This window comes from Furipterus horrens, unplaced genomic scaffold, assembly GCF_987537825.1.
Source record: "Furipterus horrens unplaced genomic scaffold, mFurHor1.1.pri manual_scaffold_2, whole genome shotgun sequence".
NCBI classification, from domain to species: Eukaryota; Metazoa; Chordata; class Mammalia; order Chiroptera; family Furipteridae; genus Furipterus; species Furipterus horrens.
The window spans coordinates 41,181,173-41,186,934 of NW_028327172.1; positions in this window are offsets into that span (position 1 = coordinate 41,181,173).

The following is a 5,762-nucleotide window of genomic DNA, read 5'->3' on the forward strand; positions in this document are numbered from 1 at the left end:
TTTGCAAAGTGGGACGGGTCTAGGGTGAAGGTCCCTGACTTTAAGTTCACAGAAACATCCATCCTTTCCCTGCTTAAAACCCATTATTGGTTTCTATGCTTTCAAAGTCCAGACTCTGGACCTGAACTTCACCACCTGCTGGGACCATGTTTTTCATCCTTATCAACTTTATTGTCTACCACCAGCCATAGGGGCCCACCTGGGCAACTTGTCACTTCTCAGGGCATGTCACCCCCTTCTTGAAATTATCCCAGATTTTCCCTGCTCAGATGAAAGACAGGAATTCCCACAGCTCTTTGTTCATACCTCCTTCATGGCATTTGTCTCATTCTACTTAAAGTTAATACACCTGCTATAGGAGGTGTATTAAGACGTAAAGAAGAGACCATGATACTGTGTCTCCCCAGTAGCAATAAAATAGGCACATCATCAAATTTCAAAGTAATAATAATAATGTGTTAAATCATCACCCACTTCAAAGTCATTTAAACACGAGTTTAAACAGAATACAAATAGTCTGCCTCTCTTAAGCCCAAAAGAGAAACACAGTCTCTAAATCAAATAACATTGTGTTTTTCAAATAGAAATAATAATCGAAGACTGAACATGCTGAAGATGAATTATGTTTACAGCCAACTACCTTTCTGTAGTCAGTCATTAAAATTCACAAAATGCAACATAAAATTTGGACACACTTCAGATATGTATTATAATCAGTTAAGGAACTGGGGGAGGAAGGAGAGAGAAGAGAAAGACAAAAGCAGACCAAAATTGGAAAGGGAGATAGATCTATACCAAACACCCAGCTGCTGTAAATGTAAAAGTATAATATTCTGGATTTAAATTTTTTTAAGGATTTAACACTGACTAGAATGCCTGTTTTAATCCTACTCAAATTTTGAAAGTTCTGATCTACAGATATATAATTTTATTTTTATCTGAGGAAAAATGGGATCTAGAGTCAGGATGACAGGTGGAAGAGGAGGAGCCCACTTTCAAATAGGAACACCGCCTTCTTACAGTCTACTGGGAGGCAGTGGCTTGAGAGTTTCAAAAGCATGTTGCATTTTTGCAATTACAATATAGTTAGTATCAGCCAAGGCTTTGCATCTGGACACATGCTCTGTCGAACACAGATTTACTTGGGCAAACAGACCGTAAGATTCCCAGCCACCTTGAGCTCTCTAGATTACGCTGTTGCTCCGGGGAACTGAGAAGAGCTCTGACATACCACACAGAACTCAAGTGACCGACCACCCAGCGCATCTCCAGGGACATCCTAGCACCTGCAGGGGCGCAGACTTTCCCTAGATCCCCGGAGAGTTGGGTGGAGATTCAGAGCAAATCTATAGGAGTTATGCCCTCCACCCACTTTTCTGGCCAGAGAAGATGGTCCCTGTCCTCGCGCCTGGGACACGCTCTGGGACCCATACTGTCACTGACCTCTGCCCCCCCGGGTGATTCTATTATTTGGAGGTTCTTCCTATTCCAGGCAATGCTCCTGCGAGGGCTCCCAAACCGGACCGCCCGCAGCGGGCCTGGGGGCTTTGGGAGAGACCACTGACCTGGGTGCAAAGCTCCTCTCCGGGCGGCTCAGGTGTGCGGACCGCTCCCGTGTCCCTCCCACTTCCGAACATGAGAGCTGAGAGTCGAGCTGCAGGCCACTGACCCACCGACCAACTGACCGACCGACCAACCCGCGGACCGACAGGCAGCGGCTGGGTCTGGAGCCCACGTGACGGGGGCGGGGACCCACGGGAGACTTGTCCCGGAGCGCCCGCTTTCCCCGCCTTCCTTCCACTGGGGCCGCCCCTCTGTCGCTCCCCGACCCTCTCTGGCACCGTTGAGAACCGCAAGGACCGGTCTGCCACAGGTTCCGGTTCCTCAGGGACAGACCTGGTCAGACACGCCCCTTCGAACCTGCCTTAGCCCTGGTCCGCCTAGCCCCGGCCCCGCCCCCTGGACAGCACTCCAGGTTTCCAAGCCCCGCCTCTCGCCGAAGACCACGCCCCTCCTTGGAGCCCCGCCCCTCTCCTGTCACATACCCATCCCGCACCCTTCCCGCCCCGGGGAGGCCGCCTGGCAGTTCCCAGCTCTCAGTCCCCTGGGCTTCTCCGGCCTTTCAGCGCCATATCCCGGCGGAAAAGAATGAAAACGGGGAAGCAGAAAGGAAATTTGTATGACGAAGTGCAGAGAGAGAAGCCATAGAAAAACCAATTAGAAGCACACCCAGCGCAGCAACCCTTTGGGTGTCTGGACTCCCGGACCTCTGCGATTCTGTCCGAATTGAGTTTGGCCAGAGGGAAGTCTCATTCCTTGTCTCTGAACTTCTCCCCCACCCCCCGCCCCGCCCAACCCCCGCGCCTCTATATGGAAGGCTCTGAGGCACCCTAGGGTGCGGCTACTCTTGAACCCCTCTACTTGGGGTGGAGGTCCCTCTAGTGGTCAGCGCCAACTAACGGCACTGATGCCCAGTCTTATGAACTGCTGAGGACCAGAAGCAGTTCCCTGTGCCCAGTATCAAGGCTGGGGTCCTTAGGCACAAGAAAAGCTTTGTCGGTCTGACCACAGGAATGGATTCTTGAATCTGGGCAGAACCGGGCCCTGAAGACCTAGTCCAATGCCTTCCACGAGTGTGTGGCCTGGATCCCCTTTGGTTGTACTGCTAGTTGTTGCCCTGCCTAGGCCTCCAAGGACTAGTTGCTCAGTTCAGCTGATTAAAATCCCTGTGGGCCTCAAATGGCATTGACACCAGGGACTCTGGCATAGTCCCCAGCTCTGGCAGGAGTCACTGCAGCCCTGGTCTCAGTTTTTTCTCTACATTTCTTCAGGCTGAAATGTTGACAAACTCCATAGACACATCCTTTTTTTTTTTTTTTCAAATTACCCTGGTGGTCTGAAATTACCAGTGTGCCCAGAAGACTTTTACATGTGAACAGAACTTAAGCCACCCTGGCAAATACGAGACTCTGGTCACTGAAGGAACCTAGCCAGAAGCAGACTAAGGGCAAAGCCAGCCGAGGAAGGCTGGGGCCCACAAGAGTTGTGTTACAACAGGACACCCTTCAGTTCTCTTTCACTTCCTTAAAATAGCAGCAGAGAGGCTTTGTAGATGAGGCAGCCACAGTTCACATGAGTTCATGGGTATTCCCAAACCCCACATCATTGCTCCAGTAGACCCACTGCCCAGACCCTGGACCCCAGAAAATGCTGATCTGTTCTCAGAACTATGTAATTAATTTTTTACAATCACTTTTTAAAAATGATGTAAGTCACTGGCTCTCAAGCTTATTTGCACTTTGAAACCACTTTGGAGGAGGGGATTTAAAAATGTATATGGGCCCCCCCTCTCCAGAGGTTATGATTTGATGGTTTGGGGTAATGGCCTGGCATTATGATTTTTAAAAGCTCCTCAGGTGATTCTTCTGTGAAGTTAAGTTTAAGAACCATTGGTATAGGTCATAGGGACTTCAATACAGACTAAAATCCAGCAAAATCCCCAGAGCTGAAAGGCAATTCACCTGGAAGAAGCCCCAAAAGTGTACAAAAGTGGTACATTAACAGGGGCTTCCTGGAGAAAATGTCTTAACCTAAAAGAATGATTCTAGCTGCAGGAATTTAAGGTGCCAAAGTGTCTTGTTAGTGAAAAGTGCACCGTGTAAAACTATAAATTCAAAGCACATCACAAATGAAAGTCAACCTCTCCTCTGTGCCTCCAAAGGAACTATTTGCTCAGGACTCCACTTGCTAATAACTCTACTCTAACCTTCTCTGTGAGGCAGCTCACATTCCTTATCCCTGTGAAATAGGTAATCTTCTTTTACCTATAGGGTAGGTAATGTCCTCAAACCCTTGGAGCAGATAATGTCATCATGTTTATTCATACCTGCCTCATTCCACAACGAATTTGGGCTTACCGTAGCGCTCTATTAGTATGTATCCATGAAGTGAGCACTAATTCCATTCTGCCAAAGATCTACTCCATGCTAGGGGGTGAAAAACCTCTCTTCACTGCCTATGGCCCTGGCCTGAGCTTGGCAGAGTCTGGAAAACAGCTGCAAGTGTACAAAGCAAACCCTCTCATGTGACCAACCTGGAAAGACAGAGACCTCAGCACATGACAGACTGGCACAACCATCCGCACTTGTGACCCAAACCAGGCTGAATTGGATGAACGCATGGGAAAGATTTTGAAGAAGCCCTTCTGGCCAGGCACAGCTGCCCCCTGTCCCCTGTGCCACGTGGGACGCCTGCTATGGCAGGAAGTCACTTGGAGGCTATCTGGCTTCTATCCAGATTCCAGAGTATTTACCAAGGGCCTCAGTGTGTTGGGGATTGTTCACAGTAAACCCAGGCACAGGCAGCACTCTCTGAAACTGCTTTGCTTAAGGACATGTAGGCAAATATACCTAGATGAGATTTGTTTGCTTAGCATCAGTTTTATTGCATCTCGAGCAAGAAGAGAGAGGCAGGGGAAGTAAGACAAGAGGAGGCTAGAGGTAGGGTCCTCACCCTCAGGCTAGTTTTCTGGAGCAAGTAGCATTTGAAAAGCCTATAGGAAGGTCTTGTGTGGACATGAAAAGTGGTTAAAGGGCAGACCATTATTTGTAGTATAAAATGATGAACATATTACTTATAAAAGGTTTGGTGAACAAACATGCATACAAGGGGAGACAAAAAAAACTGGAATTTATTTATTTTTAATTGTGTAGTCTTACACGTTTAACCTTTTGAGTGCCAACGTCACTGTGAGCGAAGCTGACAAGTTTTCCCAAAAGTCCCACAGCGTTGCTCCTAGCAACTCTTTTTTTGATGGCTATAAATGTAAATAAGAATGGAATAATTTGTATTTTATGTTTGGTTCTTTTTTTGTACCTTAGGTTATATATTGATATAACTTTTGCTCATGTTGATCCAAATTTTGAATTTTTACACTTGTTCAAATACTGACATATTAATTCTGTTATAACTTCTGTTATAATTTTTACTTACATTTTAAATGGCCCTTTTAATTTCATTTATATTTGCAATAATCGTCGATGAAGGAAGAACACTAAAGTATTGGAAGAAGGCTGTGTTCAGTGTATTATCAAGAAAGCTGCTGAATCCCTACATTCTTTATAAGGAAAATGTTTTAGGTGGGAACAAACCAACATCTAGATTGAACTTCAACACCTCCATAATAGAAGAGCTTGCCAGAGAATGGCAAGAGGTTAGAGACACTGTTAACAAATCCAGCAATGAAGAAAATCCACCAGGTCCCTCTCATGTATATGGCATAAAGATGCTTCCAGAAAGAAAGCTAAGATTGTGTAAGGAATGCTCAACACCGGAAAAAAAAATCAGGCTGAGAACAATATGTGTGAGATGTGACAAAGGGCTGCACCCAGGATGTGTCAATAGCCACAAATGTTAATATATAAACATTTTACTATTATTCTATTGTTTTTGCATTTCATTTTTGTTTATAAATTGTTTTTCTTGCTTGTTATCCATGTTGCTATGTGTTTTTCTTTCAAATTATAATAATAGGTTTTATATTATGCCATATATTATACTTCAAAAGCCATATTGAAGGAAAGAATTTATTTTTTGTAAAATAATTGTTATAATAAAATAATGTAATGCAATACATTTTTTGCTAAATTGTGTCAAAGGACACTGCTTACAAAAGAAAAGTGTATTTACTATATGTCATGAAATTTTCAGCAAATTATTATGAATAATAATGTTTTTAGAGACATTTTTCATAAACTCTGCAT